The following is a 26,977-nucleotide window of genomic DNA, read 5'->3' as shown; positions in this document are numbered from 1 at the left end:
GGAGACTGCGTGAATCAGGCCTTTGTGGTCGAATTGATACAATGAAACCACTACTAAAGGACACCAATAAGAGATTTGCTTGGGCCAAGAAACACAGGCAATGGACTTTAGACCGGTGGAAATCTGTCCTCTGGTCTGATGAGTCCGAAGTTGAGATTTTTGGTTCCAACTGCTGTGTCTTTGATCTCCGCGTGTGTGTTTCCCACTGTGAAGCATGGAGGAAAAGGTGTGATGGTGTGGGGGTGCTTTGAATTCAAGGCACACTTAACCAGCATGGCTACCACAGCAGTCTGCAGTGATACGCCATCCCATCTGGTTTGTGCTTAGTGGGACTATCATTTGTTTTTCAACAGGACAATGACCCAAAACACACCTCCAGACTGTGTAAGGGCTATTTGACAATGAAGGAGAGTGATGGAGTGCTGCATCAGGTGACCTGACCTCACCCGACCTCAAATCAATTGAGATGGTTTGGGATGAGTTGGACCGCAGAGTGAAGGAAAAGCAGCCAACAAGTGCTCAGCATATGTGGGAACTCCAAGACAGTTGGAAAAGCATTCCAGGTGAAGTTGGTTGAGAGAATTCCTAGAGTGTCACGCCCCCTGGTCTTAGTATTTTGTGTTTTCTTTATTATTTTGGTTAGGCCAGGGTGTGACATGGGTTTATTATGTGGTGTGTTTTGTATTGGTTTTTTTGTAGGTATTGGGATTGTGGCTTAGGTTTCATTACATACAGTCGAGAAGAACTACTGAATACAAGAGCAGCGTCAACTCACCATCAGTACGACCAAGAACATGACTTTCGCGAAGCGGATCCTGTGTTCTGCCTTTCACCCAAGACAACGGAATGGATCCCAGCCGGCGACCCAAAAAACGACTTCATAAAAGGGGGAAACGAAGCGGTCTTCTGGTCAGACTCCGGAGACGGGCACATCGTGCACCACTCCCCAGCATTCTTCTCGCCAATGTCCAGTCTCTTGACAACAAGGTTGATGAAATCAAGAGGTGAGGGCCTTTCTGGGGAGATACATGGATAACGTCTCCTCAGCAAGGCACCTCAAAGACTCCCTTGAGTTTTGGAATGGGAGGAGAGGCTTCCAGGCCCTCCTCAGGGAGGACCCAAAGGGACATGGTGGCTACCTCCATCCTCCTGCTATGTTCTCCCTGGGGGCTGACAGGGGGACGTTGTTTTATGCACGTCAGCCTCCATTTTGCAGGCGCTGTATGGCCTATGGCCACATCTTCGCCTCGTGCAGTGCAAGAAAATGCAGATTTTGTGGATCTGGGGAGCACGAGGCGAAGGATTGTGACGAGCCTAAGGCGTGCCACGGGTGTGGCTCGTTAGCACACCTGTGGCGGGGGTGCCAGGCTCGTCAGAGGTCATACGCGTCTGTGGCTGGGGGGGGGGGGGCAGGAGCGGGGGATGGGGGTAGAAGAGGAGGGGAAGAAAGCATGCCTCATGACCAGAGTAAAGGTCCAGAGGGGAGGGTCGCAAGGAAGGAGGAGGAGCAAGAAGCGGCGGATGGAAGAGAGAAGGAAACGGAAGGCACGGGAGTAGGAGAACCAGGAAAACCGGCGGAAGAAGGCAAGCGAGTGGAGGAGCATGAGAGAGAATAAAGCGAGGGAGGGGTGGTGGAGAAGGAGACGGTGGAAGAGCAAGTGGAGTGGGGGGAAAGTGCCCTGGTGGAAGGAGCTGGCGGGGGGGGGGGGGTGTATCTCTCCACTCCGACCATCACCAAAGAAGAGAATGAAGAGGAGGGTGCGATTGGCCGACAGTGAGAGGGAGGGGATGGCCAAGAGAGTGATGGGGGTGGGAGAAACCTCTGGGTTGCTGCTGGTTTCCCCAGGCCCTCAACTTCTGTTGGGTGGGGTCACACCTAACAAGACTCAGGACTGGGTACAGGAGGATGTGGGGAGTTTTTTGTTTGGGGACACAGCCTCCCCTATTTTTTTCCAAACCAGCTGCAGCACTGGGGAGGGGGAGGAGTGTGGGGGTAGACCCAGGGTGCAGGGCACCCCGGAGCCAAACACTATTCCTGCATCCTGGGTTGGTGAGATGGAGGAAGTGGGGGGGATGTCGGGAGTACGGATGGTGTTTTCACCGGTAGATATGGAGCAGGGGAGCATCGGGTGAGTCTCCTGTTTTTTTTTTTTTTTCTGTCTGGGTTTAGTATTTGAGTGTATTACATGTTTTATTTGATTCTTTCATGGGGTCTAATTTTACTTTTGTTAGTTTAAATGTAAGGGGTTTAAAGGAATTTTGTTAAGAGGAGGGCGGTATTTAGTTATTTGGAGGGTGTGGGGTTAGATTTTTTTTTTTACAGGAGGTTCACCTGAGGGATGGAGGGGATGTTAGTAGGTTTAAGAAGGAGTGGGACAAGGGGGAGTCGGTTTGGGGTATTGGGGGGGGGGTGCACTCATCGGGGGTAGGCATTTTGTGTGGGCACAGGGAGGTAAAAGTGGAGTGTTCTTTTGTGGTGATGCAATGGAGGGTATGGGGGTGGATGTCACGATAAGGGATTGTACATTTAGATTAGTGGTGGTGTATGGGCCACAGGTGGTGGCAGACAGGAGGGAGATGGTGGACTGTCTGGCGCCCCTGTGTCACAAATAGGAAATTAATGATAGGGGGGGATTTTAATGCAGATTTAGGAATAGGGGGGGATAGCAGTGCAGGCGCCATCACTGGGTTAATGGCTTGCCATGATCTGGTTGATGGTGGCCTGCACACTACTCCGAAAATGGCAACTCCAGGGGGGCTCGACTATATTTTTGTACCCAGGTCTTTGGGTAAATTGTCTGGGCGGCTGTTGCCTGTTTTCTTTTCGGATCACGACGGGGTGCTCCTGCAGGTGGGGTCGCCAGTCTGCCTCTTTGGTAGGGGGTACTGGAAGTTAGATCGGGATGTGCTGGAGGAGCAGGCTTTTGTTGATGTTTTTTTTGGTTTGTTTTGGAGGCTTGAAGGCCTCAGGTCCATGTGCGAGGGGGTGTTAGAGTGGTGGGAATTAGTTAAGGTGAGGATTAGGGCTTTTACAATAGGGTATTGCAAGAGGAAAAAAAGGGAGGAGAGGAGGGAGGTGGATCGTATCCAAAGGTTAATTGAACTCAAGTACGAGGCAGGCAACCTCGGCGGGTCGTTTGACTGGGAGAGATCCGCAACCCTAAAGGCGCAGCTCAGGGAGTTGCAGGAGCGAAAGGCTCGAGCTTTCCTGGAGCGTGCGCATAGTGGCTTTCTAGAACACAATAAGACTTGTTCTGCTATGTTCTTTAAGTCGGTTAGGGCCAGACAGAGTAGGAAGGTAATGCATGGCGTTAGGGAAGAAAATGGTAGTATAGTTAGAAAACCAGAGGAAATGGTCAGGGTGACAACTGATAATTTCCAAGGTTTATTTAAGGAAAGGGAAATAGTTGTAGAGCAGGGAAATGTGTTTTTAGAACACTTGTCCAGGCGGTTGCCGGAGGACATTAGAGAAGTGATGGAGGCCCAGATCTCACTAGAAGAGGTTGAGAGCGCTCTTAGGAGGATGGGAAAAGGGAAGGTGCCTGGGATGGATGGGCTGCCGGCTGAGTTTTATCTCAAGTTTTGGGGTATACTTGGACCAGTGGTCCTCGAAGTCTTGAAGGCCATCCTTGAGACGGGGGTCCCGGGGGGGATCAATGGCTGTTGGTGTGCTGTCACTTTTATATAAGAAGGGGGAAGTAACAGACCTTGGCAACTGGCGGCCGTTGACCATGCTGTGTGTAGATTACAAGCTACTTGCAAAGATTTTAGCAGACCGGTTGCGCACAACCCTTCCCTACGTCGTCCATGAGGATCAGACGTGCGGGGTAGAGGGCCGCTCTATTAGATGGAACCTACAGTTAATCAGGGACTCCATCGCTTGGGTTGAAGATAGAGGCCTGCCTTTAATGGTAGCAGCGCTAGATCAGGCGAAAACCTTTGATCGCGTGAATAGATCTTTTTTATTCAGAGTGTTAGGTCGATTAGGATTTGGGGAGAAGTTCATAGGATGGATCCGTACATTATATGTCGGAGCGGGGTGCCGAGTTAGTGTAAATAGTCACTTGGGTGACGTTTTTGACCTCTCGTCTGGGGTCAGGCAGGGGTGCCCACTCTCGGCTCTCCTCTTCGTTCTGTACATGGAGCCTCTGGGGGCTGCCATTAGGGCAGATACAGGGGTGGAAGGCTTGTTGATCCCTGGAAGTGGTGGGCTGTGTGTTAAGATGACGCAGTACGCCGACGACACTTCCTTGCTGCTGTGCAAGGACTCGTGCCTGACAAGGTCCCTTGCCATCATTGGGGATTTCACCCGAGCGTCGGGAGCGGTTCTGAACCATGCAAAGTCTTCCGTCAAGTTTTTCGGAAGATGGCGCGGTAGAACGGATGTGCCCGGGGGGTTCTCTCTGTGAGGGGGCCCTGAGGATTCTCGGGGTCCATTTTGAGACCTCCGGCTCAGCGACGCTAAACTGGAACATGGGTATCGCAGTGGTACAGAGGAAGCTAGCAATGTGGAAGGCTAGGTATTTGTCTTTTATGGGCAAAGTCCTGGTCCTAAAGGTGGATGTGTTGCCGTCTCTTTTGTATTTGGCGTACATCTACCCATTGCCGGCTTGTCTGAGGAGGCCTCTAGTGAGGCTTGTGTTTCAGTTAATGTGGAGTGGCAGGTACGAGTGGATCGCCAGGGCACGCATGCTCTGTCCCATCGGGGTGGGAGGTAGGGGAGGACCACATCTCCCCCTCAAGCTGGACGAAATTTCTGTATCTTTCTAACGGAGCTTGCTCATCCAGTGATATACCCGTCCGGTTACCTCCTGCGGGTGTTCTTCTCGTATCAGGCGAGAAGCGTAATGGTGTGGTCTAACACGGGTCCTCGGGCGGAACAGCTGCCGTAGCACTTTGGTCATGCGGCCAAGTGGCTGCGTGCGCACCCTGAGGTTGAAGTTTCCCGAGTAGGTTTAGATCACAGGTACCTGTACGAGGAGGTCAGACAGGCAGGGAGTCCGGCGCCTGTAGTGGGCATCTCGGCAGTGGTCTGGGAGGGAGTGCAGGCGCGGGGTCTGGACAACAGGCTCAAGGACCTGAATTGGTTGAGCCTCCATAAGTGCTTGCCGGTACGTTCCATCATGTACCGGCATAGTTTGGCGCAATCCTCCACCTGTCCAAGATCCTCTTGTGGCAGGGAGGAGACTGTGCGCCATGTCTTTTGGGACTGTGCCTTTGCCGGAGTAGTATGGGCTAGGGCACGGGTGTTGTTAGGTTTGGTAAGGGGGGATTTTGTATTGACGTGGGCCAGGTTAGAGAGAGGTGTAGGGTGAGTGAGAGGGACGGATAGGGACAGGTTTCTGCTCTGGCTTCTCATGAGTCTCTTTAAACGGGGGCTGTGGGAAGCCAGGCAGAACATGGTGAAGACAGGGAGAGACTGGGGGGTGGAAGGGATAGTGAGGAGGGTGGAAGGAGATTTGAGGGGGAGGATGAAGAGGGAGGAGAGGAAGTGGGGGCAGCATGCTGCTCGGGAGAGGTGGAAGGGGGTTTAGGGCTGGGTGTCATTTAGATTTGTAAGGGGATAGATTAGGGACGGGGAGATAGGGAAAGGTAGTTTGTAGGATGACGGGGAGGGAAGATGCTCCCCTGAGGTTGTTTGGGGTTTTTGTTTAGTTAAATTAAAATACCATTATTGGAGTATGAATGAAAATTATGATTGGTAAAGAATGAATGGTATTCGTTTTTTTCACGTTGTTTGTTTTGTATTATGTTCATGTTTGAGTTTTTCCTTTATTAAAGAACATGAACACCAACTACGCCGCATTTTGGTCCGATCCTTGCTACATCTCCTCTTCAGAGGAGGAGATAGAAGAAAGCCGTTACATAGAGTGTGCAAAAGGTGGCTACTTTGAAGAATCTACAATTGATTTCTTTAACACTTTTCTGGTTCCTACAGGATTCATTTCATAGTTTTGATGTCTTCACGAATATTCTACAATGTAGAAAAAAGTTAAAATAAAGAAAAACCCAGGAATGAGTAGGTTTGTCCAAACTTTTGACTGGTACTGTATATATGGAGACTGTTTAGTGCCAAAAATAAGGGGCTAAATACCTGAATCTGTTGTTCCATTGGTCTAATGGGATCGAGAGACAGGCGCAGGAATGCGTAATAGGGTTTTTTATTTACCCAAATTACAGCGTGTCATGTAAAAACAAACACGTATGCAAAACACAGGGTTGAAACCCAACCAAAAGAGCGAGGAGTATCTTGAATAAATACACCGGGTCGAGACCAGTAACATACACTCACACAATGATTCCACACGGTACGAGACCTGTAATCATCTATGCAATACAAGTGGCACGAAAGCCAAAACAACACAGGTACTCACACGACCAACGGATAGTGGAACAATAATCGACAGCCCAATGGAAATCAAAGGGCATATTTAAGGAATTACAAATTAGTGGGAATGGGGACCAGGTGTGCGTAATGACATAGTTCCGGAGGGATCCGTGACATCCAGGTAGTGAATCTGTTTTCAATGCGTTTGTATGGGCTAAGAGTAGTAAGGCCAAATATACATTTTCATATGTTTTACACATTTGTGGGATACTTCAAGGGGTCTTAAAATGTAAAATCAATATAGCTAAATTATCTTTAGTATGACCTTAAAACAATTCCATATAGCTTAGTAGAAGACATCCCCCCCACACATTTCTGGTTATATTATTTTCCTGCTGTGAGAAGTGGGGTCAAACTAAGATTGTGCGCCTATAGGTTGTAAAAAGAGGTTGTTAAGCTAAATAACTGGTGTAAAGTGTGTGAGTGTTTGTAACAAAAATGTAAAGCTAACTAGTGGTTTTAAAGAGGTTGTAATGAGGTCATGAAGCTAACTTTTGAGCACTGTCCTCTTCTTGCATTGCTCCTCCACACCACCATGTTTCTTCCCCATCAGTGTGTACGGCGTCTCGAACATGAAGCGGTTGATGTTGTGGCACTTCTCGAAGTCTGTCTTCTTCTCCGGACAGTCCTTCTCGTCAAAGTAAGCCTTGACGAAGGTGACCTGGATGTAAGCGAACTTGATGTCCAGGTCTTTGGGGTTGACCTGTTGGAGACAGGAGGGGTGTTAGGTAGAACCTAGATGATGTATTACCTAGAAAAGGTAAATTATTTATGTCGTCTTTGAATCAGTGCTCTTGAATGCAAGACACATTCCTGTAAAAAGGCCACATCTAGATGGGATACAGATTTAGTCAAATTTGACTTCAATAGTAGATAACCCTAACCCTTTTCCTAACCTTAACCTAATTATCCTAACTTGCTGCATAAGTTCTCCTAAACCTGTTACAAAAAGTACATTTTGACAAAAACTGTATCCCTTCTAGGCAAAATCCACATGAACGGAACTAAGGCCAATAGTTTCTCCTGATCAGGTCACATGGTCAGGAAGAGCTCCTGGCTTTTGGTATAGCATCCTTTATATCAGTGGGTGACCAAACCTTGTCCTGGAGTCCTTCAGTATGTATAGTACTACAGGAATTTCTAGATGGTTCATATTTGGACCATCCTCTCTTCTCAGGAAACAATGCAGCCTATTTCCTTATTCTAGGATCTCGTAGACTCAAAAGTAGTGCACTGCATAGGGAATATGATGCCATTTGGGACGCACCTATAGTTATTACCTTGCTGGAGTCCTGGATGATTTTGTCGTTTTCAGCTCCAAATTTGTACCCGTAGAGCCATAGAAGGCGCTGAGAGATCTCCGACAGACCTGTGAGTTTGGGCTCCTTGTAAACATGCTCCTTCCCATCCTCCTCCTCAAAGTAGCCCTGTCAACAAGACATATTAGCAATCTTAGAAAACTGAGTGTTCCAAATTCCCACTGGCCAATGGTGGTGCGGATGTTCATGCTGCAAAACAGGTGCAGACTCAGGAGGAAAATATTCAGTCATAAATCAATTAGACTAACTCTCAAATGTGAAATAAAGTTCTTTGTCGGATATTTTAATATATTTATTATGATTTTTGAATGTATGCAAGCATAAAAAACATTACATAATGAAATATGAATTAATAATATTCTAACAATCCATCTATATAAAACAAGGTTGTCATTTTTGTGATACTGTAAAGTACCTGAGTTAGCTGCCTTAGGAAACTCTAAACATCTCAAAATATAAAATACACTGCCTCCAGAAAGTATTCACACCCCTTGAACTTTTCCATATTTTGTTGTGTTACAAAGTCGGATAAAAATGGATTTAATTGTCATTTTTTTGTCAACGATCTACACAAAATACTCTAATGTCAAAGTGGAAGACAAATGTAAACATTTCTAAAACACACTGAACTAAAATATGAATGCAACATGTATAGTGTTGCTCCCATGTTTCATGAGCTGAAATAAAAGATCCCAGAAATGTTCCATACGCACAAAAACCTTATTTCTCTCAAATGTTTTGCACAATTTAAAAAAAATCCCTGTTAGTGAGCATTTCTGCTTTGCTAAAATAATCCATCCACCTGACAGGTATGGCTTATCAAGAAGCTGCTTAAAACAGCATGATCATCACACAGGTGCACCTTATGCTGGGGGACAATAAAAAGGCACTCTAAATGTGCAGTTTTGTCACACAACAGAATGCCACAGATGTCAAGTATTGAGGGAGCATGCAATTGGCACACTGACTGCAGGAATGTCCACCAGAGCTGTTGCCAGAGAATTTAATGTTATTCTCTAAAACAACGTTGGAAAATTTTGGGAGTACGTCTAACCGGCTCAAAACCGCAGTCCACGTATAACCACGCCACCACAGGACCGCCACATCCGGCTTCTTCACCTGTGGGATCATCTGAGACCAGCCACCAGGATTGTTGATGAAACTCTGGGTTTACACAACCAAAGAATTTCTGCAAAAACGGTCAGAAACCGACTCATCGGTGTGCTTGTCCTCCCCCAGTGTCTTGACCTGACTGCAGTTCTGCGTCGTAACCAACTTGTGTGCAAATGCTCACCTTCGATGGCCACTGGCACGCTGGAGAAGTGTGCTCTTCACGGATTAATCCTGGTTTCAACTATACCGGGCAGATGGCAGACAGCGTGTATGGCATCGTGTGGGCGAGTGGTTTGCTGATGTCAACATTGTGAACAGAGTGCCCCATGGTTGCGGTGGGGTTATGGTATGGACAGGAATAAACTATGGACAACGAACACAATTGCATTTTATCGATGGCAATTTGAATGCAGAGAGATACCATGACGAGATCCTGAGGCCCATTGTTGTGCCATTCATCCCCCGCCATCACCTCATGTTTTAGCATGATAATGCACAGCAGCCCCATGTCACAAGGATCTGTAGACAACTCCTGGAAGCAGAAAATGGCCTGCATTCCATGGCCAGCTTTCTAACCAGACATGTCACCCATGAGCAAGGTTGGGATGCTCTGGATCGACGTGTACGACAGCGTGTTCCAGTTCCCGACAATATCCAGCAACTTCGCACAGCCATTGAAAAGGAGTGGGACAACATTCAACAGGCTACAATCAACAGCCTGATCAACTCTATGCGAAGGAGATGTGTCGAGCTGCATGCGATAAGTGGTGGTCACACCAGATACTGACTGGTTTTCTGATCCATGCCCCTACCTTTTTTTAAGGTATCTGTCCCCGACAGATGTATATCTGTATTCCCAGTAAAATCTTAGAAATGATTGCATGTTGCGTTTTATATATTTGTTCAGTGTATCTTGCCTAGATAAGTACAGTGCCGACCCGTCATTCAGGGCAGGTGGGGAAGACCCCCACCTGTTTTGATCCCTACTTGTTTTGCATGTTATTTTGGCATTAATACGTGTCACATATCAGTTTGCAAAGAATGTAAAAAAGAAACATTGCATTAATTAAGCCGCATACAAACATGGCCTCTTTTTGCCTTTCTTGAGTAAGGCAGCTCCAAAATGCAGGTGTTTCAGCCTAGCTCAGAGAATGACAAGTTTGATGACAAAATATGTAAAACAGGCATGGTGCAGAAAATAAAGTCTGATGTTGGTTCAGCTTTATGTAGGCCCTAAAAAGATTGTGCGCACTGCTTTTCACCGTTAAAGTGGAATTAATGTATTGTTTAGTATTGTGGCTTTGCTGGCATGCATCTAAAACATTTTTTTTTTGTCCCACCAAGATTTACATGATAAAATCGCCACTGGATAGGTATTCACGTGAGTCAATACATGTTAGAATCACATTTGGCAGCAATTTACAGCTGTGAGTCTTTCTGGATAAGTCCCTAAGAGCTTTCCACACCTGGATTGTGTACCATTTGCCCACTATTCTTTTCAAAATTCTTCAAGCTCTGCCAAATTGGTTGTTGATCATTACTAGTCAACCATTTTCAGGTCTTGCCATAGATTTTCATGCAGATTTAAGTCAAAACTGTAACATTCACTGTCTTCTTGGTAAACAACTCCAGTGTATATTTGGCCTTGTGTTTTAGGTTATTGGCCTGCTGAATGGTGAATTCATCTCCCAGTGTCTGGTGGAAGGCAGATTGAAACAGGTTTCCCTCTAGGATTTTGCCTTTGATTAGCTTCATTACATTTCTTTTTTTATCCTGAAAAACTCCCTAATACTTAATCATTACAAGCATACCCATAACATGCAGCCACCAGTATGCTTGAAAATATGGAGAGTGGTACGCGGTGATGTGTTAAATTGGATTTGACCCAAACATAACACTTTGTATTCAGGACAATGTTAATTGCTTTGCCACATTTTTTGCAGTGTTACTTGCCACATTGGCAAGTCCTCGTCCTGGGAAAGTTGTCACTCGTACTTCTGTCATCACCAGTATAGATGGCAAGCAACTCAAACAATATTTGGATATAGCCATCTAGTTTATCCCCTGAAAGTTAGCTTGTTAACTGGCCATTATTGACGTGATCTGTTATTAGCTAGCTAGCCAATTTGACATGGTCCATCAATCAATGTAGCCTAGCTATCATGTCTGTCAGCAGCAATTGTGACACTTAAAAACAATGTTGAAAAGGGGATAATGTTGTCCAACGTCACTAGGTAGGCCTACATTGGATGGAGAAAGTACATTACTTACCACTATGTTAAGCCAACTGTACAAAGTTTCTACCGGTAGCTTTAAAAAGTAAACATGATCAGCTAACAGTACATTGGCAAATGTGCCCTTCTGCTGCTTGACAGGCAGAGCCCACATAGGATGGGAAATGAACCTAAACCACTCATACTTCTCATGTATAGTTAACTTTGATTTTACATACTCAAATATGCAATTAATGGTGGCCAATCTTGTGAGATATTGTCAGAGAGAGAACTGAGAGAGGCTATAGGAACATGCCACTGCCAAAAGACAACACAGAGACTGTGTTCCAAATGGCACCCTATTCCCTATTTAATGCACTACTTTTGACCAGGGTCCTTAGTAGGGCACTATCTAGGGAATAAGGTGCCATTTGAGACTCGGCCAAAGAGCTTTTTAAAGCCAGAGCCAAAGCTTCTATTCAAGCTAAGAAGAGAGTCTCAGAATGAGAAGATGGAGAGTGGGACATTCTTAGGGTAAACTACTCATGGACAGTATTTACGTGTGAGACCTTATTTCATAAGCTGAGGAAGGACTGAATTAGCCTTGCTTATTTCTGCTTTATAAACACAGGGGACAGCGTAATGGATAGCGCAATACACAGATAAGCAGGACATAGTTAATATAGTCTGGAATGTTGAATGGCATTGTCTCAACCTTACTATCAAATAATCATTGTGGGATTCACACATAAGTTATTTTCCTACAGTCAATCCTAGAATGGTTTTGGGTATTTTAAAAACGAATACAGCCACATCTGTACATGGGTGGTTCTTTGTAAACAAGATGCTGTGTAAATATTGCTCACAAGGATTCAATTTACATTTCAGTCTTGTTTGTGTGTGTGTGCATGTGTGTGTGTGTGTGTGCATTCATGTGTTTGGCTCGTACCTCAAAGTCATGGCGTTTCTCGTAGACAGGGATGACGAGCTTGGCGATGTGTGTGATCAGTTCGTATCGCTCTGCTTTCCACCGCCCCTTCACACACAGCTCCAGGTGTTCCACGAGGACCTCCTGGAAAAGCCAGGACACGCATGTGCGGGCCAGTAACAACAGTCAACACAGTGTGAGAGAAATGACATATTTACCTGATTTATTTGATATTAATGGTTAACAATTGATATTTAACTAATAGTAAGACATTTCTGTCCTGCTAGAGTCTGTGTTTTTATGGTCTCCACTGTAGTTCCCTGCAGCTAATCTGAGTGTATGGTCATCAGAGATGTCTTGAGTCGCCAAATGATTTAAAGACTACATTACATAAACAAGAATGTGTTTTACTAGGGATCGCTTAGGAGTTTAGAACAATCCCTCATTGTCTCAAAATCATCCTTGCAACGGGAAACTAAGCCAGGGGGGGGATTAAGACAACAACCCGTGCAGATAACAGGATGAACCTAGAGTGGCTTATGACGCTTCCTGGTCTGCATGGGAGGGGTTGAACCAACCATGACTGAGCATTGTTAGTGTCAGCCAAAAATATACAGTTGAAGTCAGAAGTTTACATACACAAACTCAGTTTCACAATTCCTGACATTTAATCCTAGTAAAAATTCCCTGTTTTAGGTCAGTTAGGATCACCACTTTATTATAAGAATGTGAACTGTCAGAATTATAGTAGAGAGAATTATTTATTTATTTCATCACATTCCCAGTGGGTCAGAAGTTTACATACACTCAATTAGTATTTGGTAGCATTGCCTTTAAATGGTTTAACTTTGGTAAAACATTTTGGGGTAGCCTTCCACATGCTTCCCACAATAAGGGGTGAATTTTGGCCCATTCCTCCTGACAGAGCTGGTGTAACTGAGTCAGGTTTGTAGGCCTCCTTGCTCACACACGCTTTTTCAGTTCTGCCCACACATTTTCTATAGAATCGAGGTCAGGGCTTTGTGATGGCCTTTCCAATACCTTGACTTTGTTGTCCTTAAGCCATTTTGCCACAACTTTGGAAGTATGCTTGGGGTCATCGTCCATTTGGAAGACCCATTTGCGACTAAGCTTTTACTTCCAGACTGACAGTCTTGAGATGTTGCTTCAATATATCCACAATTTTCCATCCTCATGATGCCATCTATTTTGTGAAGTGCACCAATCCCTCCTGCAGCAAAGCACCCCCACAACATGATGCTGCCACCCCCGTGCTTCACGGTTGGGATGATGCTCTTCGGCTTGCAAGCCCTCCCCCTTTTTCCTCCAAACATAATGATGGTCTTTATGGCCAAACAGTTATATTTTTGTTTCATCAGACCAGAGGACATTTCTACAAAAAGAACAGTCTTTGTCCCCATGTGCAGTTGCAAACGGTAGTCTGGCTTTTTCATGGCGGTTTTGGAGCAATGGCTCCTTCTTTGCTGAGTGGCCTTTCAGGTTATGTCGATATAGGACTCGTTTTACTGGGGATATAGACACTTTTGTACCCGTTTCCTCCAGCAGCTTCACAAGGTCCTTTGCTGTTGTTCTGGGATTGATTTGCACTTTTCACACCAAAGTACGTTCATCTCTAGGAGACAGAACGTGTCTCCTTCCTGGGTGGTATGACAGCTGCCTGGTCCCATGGTGTTTATACTTGCGTACTATTGTTTGTACAGATGAATGTGGTATCTTCAGGCGTTTGGAAATTGCTCCCAAGGATGAACCAGACTTGGCTGATTTCTTTTGATTTTCCCATGATGTCAGGCAAAGAGGCCCTGAGTCTGAAGGTAGGCCTTGAAATACATCCACAGGTACACCTCCAATTGACTCAAATGATATCAAAAAGAAGCTTCTAAAGCCATGACATAATTTTCTGGCATTTTCCAAGCTGTTTAAAGGCACAGTCAACTTAGTGTAAGTAAACTTCTGACCCACTGGAATTGTTATAGATTATTTCACTTATAAATCACTGTGTCTGTAAACAATTGTTGGAAAAATTCCTTGTGTCATGCACAAAGTAGATGTCCTAACCGACATGCCAGAACTATAGTTTGTTAACAATAAATTTATGGAGTGGTTGAAAAACAAGTTTTAATGACTCCAACCTTAGTGTATGTAAACTTCCGACTTCAACTGTATAGTACTCTGCATTTGTGTAAAGGTTAGGTTACTCGGTCCAACACTCAAGGGTGTGGGGTTGATCAGCCTCCTTATTGCAATAATTAATCGATATTGAATAAAGATGATTGTTTGAAGAAAGGACAAAGTCGCTCTCTCTCTCTCTGCTATTATTCTAACACCTTGGCCATAGGACTTGGCAAGATGGCACCAGTTCAGGAAAAACAGGTCAAGCTGTTATCAATCACATCAAAGACTTATCAACATTGAGAGATGAATCCATGTGCAATATTAACCACCAGTGCCTTCTATTGGCAGTTAATTAACTGCGATATGATTTATAGAAGAAGAAAAATAGTGGTGTCTATTATTAAAAGCAAATTTGACATGATGAAATCATTGTCATTATATGATCACAATTGTACACAAGCCTGCATAAATGCACACACGCATGCATACACACACACACACACACACACACACCTCAGTGTAGTAGACATCCTGCATGTCTGTGTCATCCTTCATGGCGGCCTCCTCTTCAATGTTCAGAGTGACCCTCTTGAATGCAGCCAGGCCACTGGGGAACATCTCTGAAGGAACAACAACAATAACAGCTAAAGACAGAGGCAGTCTCTATGCTACTTCATTCTTTCACCACTATTGGGTGGAGGAGAGTAGACCAGCACTTCAGACAACATAAAACGAGGCCTAGCACATCTTGGATGATCTCAGTCTTTGTAAAGCTGTTGCTGTTCCAAGTGGCGCTCTTTGTTATCGTTAAACCAGTCAGTGGATGTTGTCAGTGTTGTAGTACTCGAGTCCGGTCTCGAGACCACATATTGCATGTCAGGGTCTTGTCTAGGTGTCGGATACATTTTTACTCGGTCTTGACTCGGTTTTGGACAATGAGGACTCGTAATTTCTTCCCGAGACCAGCGGAGTAAAAACCTCAGTTTAGTAAGGGGAGACTGGGGGATGTTGTAACATATTTGGAATTTCTGTATGTTATAAACCTGTTTGGGTTAGTTGTAATTTGTGGGTTGTGGACATGTTTTTTGGAACTCAGTCGAGGTATTAACTTAATGTTGAGAGTTAGACTATAATATATGCCATTTAGCAGATGCTTTTATCCAAAGAGACCTATAGTCATGCGTGCATACATTTTATGTAATGGTGGTCCTGGGAATCAAACAAGCGCCATGCTCTACCAACTGAGCCACAAAGGACCACCAATTTAACGTAGAATAGTAGGATACAGAAGGTGAAATTTCAAAATGTGGTTGTTTTTCTGTTATGTCAGTCACGGGCTGTGTTCCAATATGCATACCTGTATTCTATCTAGAGTGTATAGCAAGTACAGAAGTCACCTGTCATTTTCAAGTGTGATTCCAAACATAAGAATGCGAAATGGCAAGTATGTACTAAGTTTTCCGGAAGTTCTATAAGCGAACTTGGGAGGTCTGGAAAACAAAGCATGCATGGGAGCATACTTTTTTGTTCCCTTCGTGGGGAGGCTATCTTATAACACCTTGCGAAGTAGTGAACATTCCCAAAACTGGTGAATTAATGGCGGACTTTAGCCAAGCTAAATTAGCTCATCGGACACGATGACTAGCTAGCAGGCGATCTCGTCCTGGTTATCAGGATGTGAACTCTCAACTTTATTGGAATGAGAGGCAGGGGGAGGGGCTTGGTGTGTGTAAACCATAAAGGAAGAGGCAAAGCCAGGGATTTCGCTCTCACCAAAATATGTCCAAAATATGTCCAATGCGTTTCAATGGGCTTATTTTGCACCAAAGTTTGCCTCCTGCCTTTGGGACAATGATTCCCATTGTCAGGGTGGAGACGTGCATCTCATCATTATATACAGATCTCTGGTGTAAATGGGAAGGTGCACACAGCACAGAGGAGTGAAGGAGACGAGACCAGAAATATAACATGAGAACAAGCAGACTAAACGCTCATAAATACAAAAAATGACAGATTCTTGCAATACAGGCTTTTGGAATATTTCTCAAAAACATAAATTCAAATTAATACAATGAATTTGTTATATTGCCCAGCCCTAAATGTAACAACAACATGTTGAAAAAGTCCAGAGGTGTGAATACTTTCTGCAGGAACTGTATTTTCCTAATTTCCTCTTCCTGCAAGTGCTGGGCCATTCATTGTGATTTTAACTCCAACCCTCAGATGTCCACAGATTAACCCATCTTTCCCAGTATATTGATAATTCCCCTTGACTGATCGTGGTTTTTCAGATCCCTTAACAGTACAGTTTGCAGGTCCATCTAAATCCCGATATCATGACATATCAACCATTCCTGGACCTGACTCCAAAAGGGAGCACCGATGGACATGACCATAAAATATGCTCTATTGATTCCTATTCCTAGTGGCAGAGTCTGCAAAAGGCTGACTGTTCAATGCCCATATATTGAGCATTCTTTTTATAGCAAGTATTGAGGTGTCAATTGTTGTTTTACAGTATATATATATATATATATATATATATATGAGTTCATAGACCCAATGCCAACGTATTGGGACATCAAAGACCTGTTCCCAACTAACTTGAATTTTATACGGCATTGCCTTGTGTCGTTAAGTGAAACGGATTCATTTTTCGATGTATACTAATACTTTTAAGCCATTTATGATTTTGAATGGGTGGCAGACAGAATCATTATTTAATTTCTTCTAGAAGTAATAGTCTCTTCCAATTTTGTGGCAGAGCCGCGATGAGTTGGTTATCATTTTGTATTGAGCATTAGACCTCCATACACTGTTGTGAGTTGCTTGTGGGACATCATTTGACAATCCTTGTTTACAATATCCTTTATAAATACTATACCCTTCTTGTATATCTTTTTCCAAGAAGATGTATTTTCTCTATCAGTACATCGGAGTTTAGCCATATTATTTGCTGTAATATTAGATCTGCCTTTTTTGGAGGTTGAAATTGACATTGTACCAATGACTTCATTTAAAAAGGAAGGGCGGAAGGTAGTCTAGTGGTGTTGGGCCAGTAACCGAAAGGTTGCTGGATCAAATCCCTGAGCTGACAAGGTAAAAAATATGTCGTTCTGCCCCTGAACAAGGCAGTTAACCCACTATTCCCCGGTAGGTCATCATTGTAAATAAGAATTTGTCCTTAAGTGACTTTCCTAGTTAAAGGTTAAATATTATTATAAAAAAATAAAAAATACACTTAAACAAAGATAATTTTTTTCCGCTATCTCCAGACTAGGAACTTTGTCAGAGCTAACACACCTGCATTTCCCCATAGGCCTGCGAATACAGCTATAGAGAGCATCTTGGAGCTGAACAAGCTTCCTAGGGGCACAATTTCAGATGTATATGCAATCATTCATAACTTACAGAACCCTTCTTTGGTGCCTTTAAAAGACTCGATGGGAAAGGGATTTGGGGGAGGAACTTGTGGAAGACACCTGGGAAGCTGTGCTGCACAGGGTGCACTCGTCCTCTTTTAGCACTAGACACAGCCTCATTCAATTCAATGTGGTTCAAGAATATTCTCTGATTTTGATCCTACCTGTGTCAGATGTAAAATGGAACCAGCCACACTGTTGCATATGTTTTGGGGCTGTCATAAACTGTCAGGTTTCTGGGAATTAATATTTAAATGTTTCTCTGATATATATTACACTGTTATAGATCCGTCTCCCCTCACAGCCCTTTTTGGAGTACTGCCCATAGGTACCCCCCTATCAAGAATCCAGTCGGACACTGTTGCTTATGCAACACTTTTAGCTAGACGGCTAATACTACAGAACTGGAAGATGGCAGCTCCCCCATCTTATAAATATTGGGTGAGAGATGTGTTGTGCTCTCTGAAACTAGAACAAATTAAATTCACGGGGAAACCCCAAACTGTTTAATGAGGCTTGGGCTCCATTCCGGTCTTACTTCAAACAGTCCATTCTCTGATGGCACTCCCATTAAAACCAAAATAAGTCTGTATTTGACCCCCCTGTGACTTAAGGGTTGGATGAGCTTTTCTTTGTGTTTTGTCTGGGGGGGCATTAAGGTTGATGTGCTTATTGATTGTGACCTGTGGATGCCTTTTTCATCTTGCCCGGGCAAAGACTGAAGTGTGAGCTTGTTTCTCCCAGTTATTTTTATTTTTACATTGTTCACGCCTACATAAATGGATCATTATTCATGTTTTTCTTTTAAAGCATTGTAAGCTTTATTTTTGGTCCAGTGGATGGTCGGTCTGTGGCCATGACTGTCTGTGAGTGGTTGCATTTCTCCACCCCTATCCCTTGACTGTTTACAGCAACAATGGTGAGGTGTACTATAGATTGCCCTCTAACCTTTGTCGCCTTCTGCCTGGTGTGTTTGGTATCTTTAAGTCTGGGATCTTTAAAGCTATTTTTAAAAAATGTATTATTTGTATTTTTTCTAGTTGAGTATATTATTTATATTGCTTTGTGTGTAAAACTTAATAAACAGAGTAAAGAAAACACACAAAAAACAAAGATACATTTTTAATCCACCAAAAATGTGAGATTTTAATCTGCAAAAAAGCAGAGCTCCCTCTTAAACAAAGGATGGGCATCTCTTAGTACCTTGCTAGAAAAATTGTTTTGGATTTAGATACAATTTCGGTAAAATGGATGCGTTAAGGTTTAATGCCTTAATATTTCATAGTTTTAACCATTCAAACTCCTTTTCATTATATTAATATGCTCAATTAACTTTATCTGATTTTCAATTCCAAGTAAAGTGAAATATCATGTTCTCGCATGATTTGAAAAAAGATTATCCCGGGGCCGGTAGAGCTATGAATAAATATGTGAACTGCGAAATAGTGTATATTTATACCCCAGACCATTGGTTTCCAAATATGGTATGTATGAGCAGACGTAATCAAGGTAATCTTCCCATACAAAGATAGGCGTTTCCCTCTCCATGGTTCTCAAGATTCTATATATTTTTGCAAAGTTTCAATCAAAGTTAATAGTTGCTAGATCACTAAACTTTTCCGGGATATGTACACCAATGTTCTCCATCTGGCTATTCAATCGGTAGACCACATGGCAATTTAAAGTTGATCTTTCAGAGACCTAATCCATATAATATAGTACACTTATCATAGTTGGGTTTTAATCCGGAGAAACTGGAGAAATGTATGTGCCCCTTAATGTTATCATTAGATTTGACTTTTAAAGCTAACAGTTCAATGGCCATAATAAATAGAATCACATGGATGAATAAAGGACAACATTATGACAATGTCCCCAGCCAAAAATGCAAAGAAATGAGGGACAAGATGACTACTCGTGCATTTTTGTCCACCAGTTGTAGGTCTTCTATCCCTAAACTCTGGTCTTCTTCTTCTCTCTCTGCATCAACAACAAAAATAAATACTTCTTCTAACAATAATGTAAAATGATAATGCGGGGTGACAATAATGTAAAGTTAAAAATAATGTAACAATACTTCAAAGTACTGTAAGTGACGGTGAATGAATAAATGGGGAAAGACGGTCTTACTTTTCCTGTGGAGATATTCTGCCACCAGTGTAGCAATGTGGACGTAACACATAGCAGCCTGTGGAAAGACAACGCAGTATTGGTCAATGCTGGGAGGGTTAGCAAACACTCAACCGCCACAGTCAAAATCCATACAGTATGTGCATTGTGCATGTGTGCATGCCACACACACACACACACAAACACACGCACACGTTTTGTTTTTCTATCTTCGTGGGGACTTAAGTGATTCGCTGGAAAAGGAAACAGGTTTTGAGGAAAGAAATCAGGGTGCCTTGTGAGGATCAGGCGACGAGTGGCTAATCTGCCATTGCCTTCCACCCTGCTAGCTAATGTTCAAACGCTGGAAAAAGAAATGGGACAAACTGAAAGCATGTATATCCTACCAACAGGACATTAAAAACTGTAATATCTTATGTTTCAGAGTCGTGGCTGAAAGACGACATTATGAACATACAACTGGCGGGTTATAGACTCTATCGGCAGAACAGAACAGCAGCCTCTGGTAAGACACGGGGCAGGGTCCTATGCATATTTGTAAACAACAGCTGGTGCATAATATCTTAGGAAGTCCCAAGGTTTTGCTCTGAGGTAGAGTATCTTATGATAAGCCTAATTTCTATCAGTATGTTAAACGTGCAACCAGAGGAAAAACAATTCTAGACCACCTTTACTACACACACATAGAAGCTCTCCCTCGCCCTCCATTTGGCAAATCTGACCAATAACTCTATCCTCCTGATTCCTGCTTACAAGCAAAAATTTAAGTAGGAAGCACCAGTGACTCGGTCTATAAAAAAAGTGGTCAGATGAAGCAGATGCTAAACTACAGAACTGTTTTTCCAACACAGACTGGGATATGTTCTGGGATTCTTCCGATGGCATTGAGGAGTACACCACATCAGTCACTGGCTTTATCAATAAGTGCATTGAGGACGTCATCCCCACAGTGACAGTACGTACATACCCAAACCAGAAGCCATGATTCCAGGTAACATTCGCTCTAACCTAAAGGGTAGAGCTGCCGCTTTCAAGGAGCGGGACTCTTACCCAAAAGCTTATAAGAAATCCTGCAAAGTCCTCCGACAAACCATCAAAAAGGCAAAGCGTCAATACAGGACTAAGATCGAATTGTACACCGGCTCCGAGGCTCGTCGGATGTGGCAGGGCTTGCAAACTATTACAGACTACAAAAGGGAAGCACAGCTGAGAGCAGCCCAGTGACACGAGCCTACCAGACGAGCTAAATAACTTCTACACTTGCTTCGAGGCAAGTAACACTGAAACATGCATGGGAGCATCAGCTGTTCCAGACGACTGTGTGATCACGCTTTCCGCAGCCGATGTGAGTAAGACCTTTAAACAGGTCAACAGTCACAAGGCCACAGGGCCAGATGGATTACCAGGACGTGTACCCCGAGCATGCGCTGACCAACTGACAAGTGTCTTCACTGACATTTTCAACTCTCCCTGTCCGAGTCTGTAATACCAACATGTTTCAAGCAGACCACCATAGTCCCTGTGCCCAAGAACACTAAGGTAACCTGCCAAAATGACTACCGACCCGTAGAACTCACGTCTGTAGCCATGAAATGCGATGAGACATAGGGAGGTGTTCAGAGACCTGACCGTGTGGTGCAAGGACAACAACCTCTCCCTCAATGTGATCAAGACAACGATGATTATGAACTACAGCAAAAGGAGGACTGAGCACGCCCCCATTCTCATCGATGGGGCTGTAGTGGAGCAGATTGAGAGCTTCAAGTTCCTTGGCGTCCACATCACTAATAAACCAACATGGTCCAAGCACACCAAGACAGTCGTGAAGGGGGCACGACAAAACCTATTCCCTCTCAGGAGACTGAAAATATTTGGCATGGGTCCTCAAATCCTCAAAAGGTTTTATAGCTGCACCAATGAGAGCATCCTGACGGGTTGCATCACTGCCTGGTACGGCAACTGCTCGGCCTCCGACCGCAAGGCACTACAGAGGGTAGTGCGTATGGCCCAGTACATCACCGGGGCCAAGCTTCCTGCCATCCAGGACCTCTATACCAGGCGGTGTCAGAGGAAGGCCCTAAACATTGTCAGACTCCAGCCACCCTAGTCATAGATGGTTCTCTCTGCTACCGCACGGCAAGCGGTACCGGAGTGCCAAGTCTAGGTCCAAGAGGCTTCTAAACAGCTTCTACCCCCAAGCCATAAGACTCCTGAACAGCTAATCAAATGGCTACCCAGACTATGTGCATTGCCCCCCCCCCCCTTCTATGCTGCTGCTACTCTGTTATTATCTATGCATAGTCACTTTAAAAACTACCTACATGTACATATTATACAGTGCCTTGCGAAAGTATTCGGCCCCCTTGAATTTTGCGACCTTTTGCCACATTTCAGGCTTCAAACATAAAGATATTGTAACGGCGTTCTTCGTTTGTCGAAAGAGAGTCGGACCGAAATGCAGCGTGGTGGTTACTCATGTCTTTAATGAAGAAAATCGTGACGATACATGAAATAACTAATAAATACAAAAACAACAAACGGAACGTGAAACTTATTACAGCCTATCTGGTGAACACTACACAGAGACAGGAACAATCACCCACGAAAGACAAAGCGAACTCAGGCTACCTAAATACGGTTCCCAATCAGAGGCAACGAGAAGCACCTGACTGCTGATTGAGAACCGCCTCAGGCAGCCAAGCCTATACAACACCCCTAATCAGCCGCGATCCCAAATACTACAAACCCCAATACGAAACACAACACACAAACCCATGTCACACCCTGGCCTGAACAAATAATTCAAGAAAACACAAAATACTAAGACCAAGGCGTGACAGAACCCCCCCCCCCCCCCCCCCCCCCCCAAGGTGCGGACTCCCGGACGCACCTCAAAACCATAGGGAGGGTCCGGGTGGGCGTCTGTCCATGGTGGCGGCTCCGGCTCGGGACGTGGACCCCACTCCATAAATGTCATAGTTCCTCCTCTTCGCGTCCTGGGATAATCCACCCTCGCCGCCGACCATGGCCTAATAGTCCTCACCCAGAACCCCACAGAACTGAGGAGCAGCTCGTGACTGAGGGGCATCTCGGGACTGAGGGGCAGCTCGGGACTGAGGGGCAGCTCGGGACTGAGGGGCAGCTCGGGACTGAGGGGCAGCTCGGGACTGCGGGGCAGCACGGGACTGAGGGTCAGCTCGGGACTGAGGGGCAACGCGGGACTGAGGGGCAGCTTGGGACTGGGGCAGCTCGGGACTGAGGGGCAGCTCGGGACTGAGGGGCAGCTCGGGACTGAGGGGAAGCCCAGTACTGAGAGGAAGCCCAGTACTGAGAGGAAGCCCAGTACTGAGAGGAAGCCCAGTACTGAGAGGAAGCCCAGTACTGAGATGAAGCTCAGGTAGGTAGTAGGCTCCGGTAGATCCTGGCTGGCTGGTGGATCTGGAAGATTCAGGTTGACTAGCAGATCTGGAAGATTCTGGTTGACTAGCAGATCTGGAAGATTCTGGTTGACTAGCAGATCTGGAAGATTCTGGTTGACTAGCAGATCTGGAAGATTCTGGTTGACTAGCAGATCTGGAAGATTCTGGTTGACTAGCAGATCTGGAAGATTCTGGTTGACAGGCTGATCTGGAAGAATCTGGTTGACTGGCAGATCTAGAAGATCATGGCTGACTGGTGGATCTAGCTGCTCTATGCAGACTGACAGCTCTGACTGCTCCATGCAGGTTGACAGCTCCTTGCAGACTGGCAGCTCTGGCTGCTTCATGCAGGCTGACAGCACCCTGCAGACTGGCAGCTCCTTGCAGACTGACAGCTCCTTGCAGACTGACAGCTCCCTGCAGACTGACAGCTCCCTGCAGACTGACAGCTCCCTGCAGACTGACAGCTCTGACTGCTCCATGCAGGCTGACAGCTCCTTGCAGACTGGCAGCTCCTTGCAGACTGGCAGCTCCTTGCAGACTGGCAGCTCCTTGCAGACTGGCAGCTCCGACTGCTTCATGCAGACTGACAGCTCTGACTGCTCCATGCAGACTGGCAGCTCCTTGCAGACTGACAGCTCCTTGCAGACTGGCGGCTCCTTGCAGACTGACAGCACCCTGCAGACTGACAGCTCCTTGCAGACTGACAGCTCTGACTGCTCCATGCAGGCTGACAGCTCCTTGCAGACTGGCAGCTCCCTGCAGACTGGCAGCTCCTTGCAGACTGACAGCTCTGACTGCTCCATGCAGGCTGACAGCTCCTTGCAGACTGGCAGCTCTTTGCAGACTGGCAGCTCCTTGCAGACTGCCATCTCTGGCTGCTTCATGCAGACTGACAGCTCTGACTGCTCCATGCAGGCTGACAGCACCTTGCAGACTGGCCGCTCCTTGCAGACTGACAGCTCCCTGCAGACTGACAGCTCTTTGCAGACTGACAGCTCTGGCTGCTTCATGCAGACTGACAGCTCCCTGCAGACTGGCAGCTTAGGCTGCTTCATGCAGACTGACAGCTCTGACTGCTCCATGCAGGCTGACAGCACCCTGCAGACTGGCAGCTCAGGCTGCTTCAAACAGGCAGGAGGCTCCGGCAGCGCTGTAGAGAAGGAAGGCTCTGATAGCGCTGAACAGGCGGGAGACTCCGACAGCGCAGGAGAGGAGGAAAACGCTGGCTGCGCTGAACAGGCGGGAGACTCCGACAGCGCAGGAGGGAAGGAAGCCAAACCTTGACCCAGAAAATATAAAAAACTATCGGCCTATATCGAATCTTCCATTCCTCTCAAAAATTTTAGAGAAGGCTGTTGCGCAGCAACTCACTGCCTTCCTGAAGACAAACAATGTATACGAAATGCTTCAGTCTGGTTTTAGACCCCATCATAGCACTGAGACGGCACTTGTGAAGGTGGTAAATGACATTTTAATGGCATCGGACCGAGGCTCTGCATCTGTCCTCGTGCTCCTAGACCTTAGTGCTGCTTTTGATACCATCGATCACCACATTCTTTTGGAGAGATTGGAAACCCAAATTGGTCTACACGGACATGTTCTGGCCTGGTTTAGATCTTATCTGTCGGAAAGATATCAGTTTGTCTCTGTGAATGGTTTGTCCTCTGACAAATCAACTGTAAATTTCGGTGTTCCTCAAGGTTCCGTTTTAGGACCACTATTGTTTTCACTATATATTTTACCTCTTGGGGATGTTATTCGAAAACATAATGTAAACTTTCACTGCTATGCGGATGACACACAGCTGTACATTTCAATGAAACATGGTGAAGCCCCAAAATTGCCCTCGCTAGAAGCATGTGTTTCAGACATAAGGAAGTGGATGGCTGCAAACTTTCTACTATTAAACTCGGACAAAACAGAGATGCTTGTTCTAGGTCCCAAGAAACAAAGAGATCTTCTGTTGAATCTGACAATTAATCTTAATGGTTGTACAGTCGTCTCAAATAAAACTGTGAAGGACCTCGGCGTTACTCTGGACCCTGATCTCTCTTTTGAAGAACATATCAAGACCATTTCGAGGACAGCTTTTTTCCATCTACGTAACATTGCAAAAATCTGAAACTTTCTGTCCAAAAATGATGCAGAAAAATTAATCCATGCTTTTGTCACTTCTAGGTTAGACTACTGCAATGCTCTATTTTCCGGCTACCCGGATAAAGCACTAAATAAACTTCAGTTAGTGCTAAATACGGCTGCTAGAATCCTGACTAGAACCAAAAAATTTGATCATATTACTCCAGTGCTAGCCTCTCTACACTGGCTTCCTGTCAAAGCAAGGGCTGATTTCAAGGTTTTACTGCTAACCTACAAAGCATTACATGGGCTTGCTCCTACCTATCTCTCTGATTTGGTCCTGCCGTACATACCTATACGTACGCTACGGTCACAAGACGCAGGCCTCCTAATTGTCCCTAGAATTTCTAAGCAAACAGCTGGAGGCAGGGCTTTCTCCTATAGAGCTCCATTTTTATGGAACGGTCTGCCTACCCATGTCAGAGACGCAAACTCGGTCTCAACCTTTAAGTCTTTACTGAAGACTCATCTCTTCAGTGGGTCATATGATTGAGTGTAGTCTGGCCCAGGAGTGGGAAGGTGAACGGAAAGGCTCTGGAGCAACGAACCGCCCTTGCTGTCTCTGCCTGGCCGGTTCCCCTCTTTCCACTGGGATTCTCTGCCTCTAACCCTATTACAGGGGCTGAGTCACTGGCTTGCTGGGGCTCTCTCATGCTGTCCCTGGAGGGGGTGCGTCACCTGAGTGGGTTGATTCACTGTTGTGGTCATCCTGTCTGGGTTGGCGCCCCCCCCCCCCCCCTTGGGTTGTGCCGTGGCGGAGATCTTTGTGGGCTATACTCAGCCTTGTCTCAGGATGGTAAGTTGGTGGTTGAAGATATCCCTCTAGTGGTGTGGGGGCTGTGCTTTGGCAAAGTGGGTGGGGTTATATCCTTCCTGTTTGGCCCTGTCCGGGGGTGTCCTCGGATGGGGCCACAGTGTCTCCTGACCCCTCCTGTCTCAGCCTCCAGTATTTATGCTGCAGTAGTTTATGTGTCGGGGGGCTGGGGTCAGTTTGTTATATCTGGAGTACTTCTCCTGTCCTATTCGGTGTCCTGTGTGAATCTAAGTGTGCGTTCTCTAATTCTCTCCTTCTCTCTTTCTTTCTTTCTTTCTCTCTCTCGGAGGACCTGAGCCCTAGGACCATGCCCCAGGACTACCTGACATGATGACTCCTTGCTGTCCCCAGTCCACCTGGCCATGCTGCTGTTCCAGTTTCAACTGACCTGAGCCCTAGGACCATGCCCCAGGACTACCTGACATGATGACTCCTTGCTGTCCCCAGTCTACCTGGCCATGCTGCTGCTCCAGTTTCAACTTCCACCTGACTGTGCTGCTGCTCTAGTTTCAACTGTTCTGCCTTATTATTATTCGACCATGCTGGTCATTTATGAACATTGAACATCTTGACCATGTTCTGTTATAATCTCCACCCGGCACAGCCAGAAGAGGACTGGCCACCCCACATAGCCTGGTTCCTCTCTAGGTTTCTTCCTAGGTATTGGCCTTTCTAGGGAGTTTTTCCTAGCCACCGTGCTTCTCCACCTGCATTGCTTGCTGTTTGGGGTTTTAGGCTGGGTTTCTGTACAGCACTTTGAGATATCAGCTGATGTACGAAGGGCTATATAAATAAATTTGATTTGATTTGATTTGATTTGAAGGAAGGCTCTGGCTGTGCTGAACAGGCGGGAGACTCCAACAGAGCAGGAGAGGCGAGGCGCACTGTAGGCCTGATGCGTGGTGCGGGCACTGGTGATACTGGAGCGAGGACATGCACAGGAAGCCTGGTGCGGGGAG

General features: G+C 45.4%; 1 pseudogene; it reads right to left on the bottom strand.

The window, feature by feature from the left end:
* LOC109906245 (dedicator of cytokinesis protein 11-like) overlaps positions 1-26,977 on the bottom strand; it is an 84,105-nt pseudogene that overhangs the window by 5,076 nt on the left and 52,052 nt on the right.

The sequence above is a fragment of the Oncorhynchus kisutch genome, linkage group LG16 (genome assembly GCF_002021735.2).
Source record: "Oncorhynchus kisutch isolate 150728-3 linkage group LG16, Okis_V2, whole genome shotgun sequence".
NCBI lineage: Eukaryota > Metazoa > Chordata > Actinopteri > Salmoniformes > Salmonidae > Oncorhynchus > Oncorhynchus kisutch.
The sequence above is the reverse complement of the archived record's forward strand: the minus strand, read 5'-3'. Positions and strand labels throughout refer to the sequence as shown.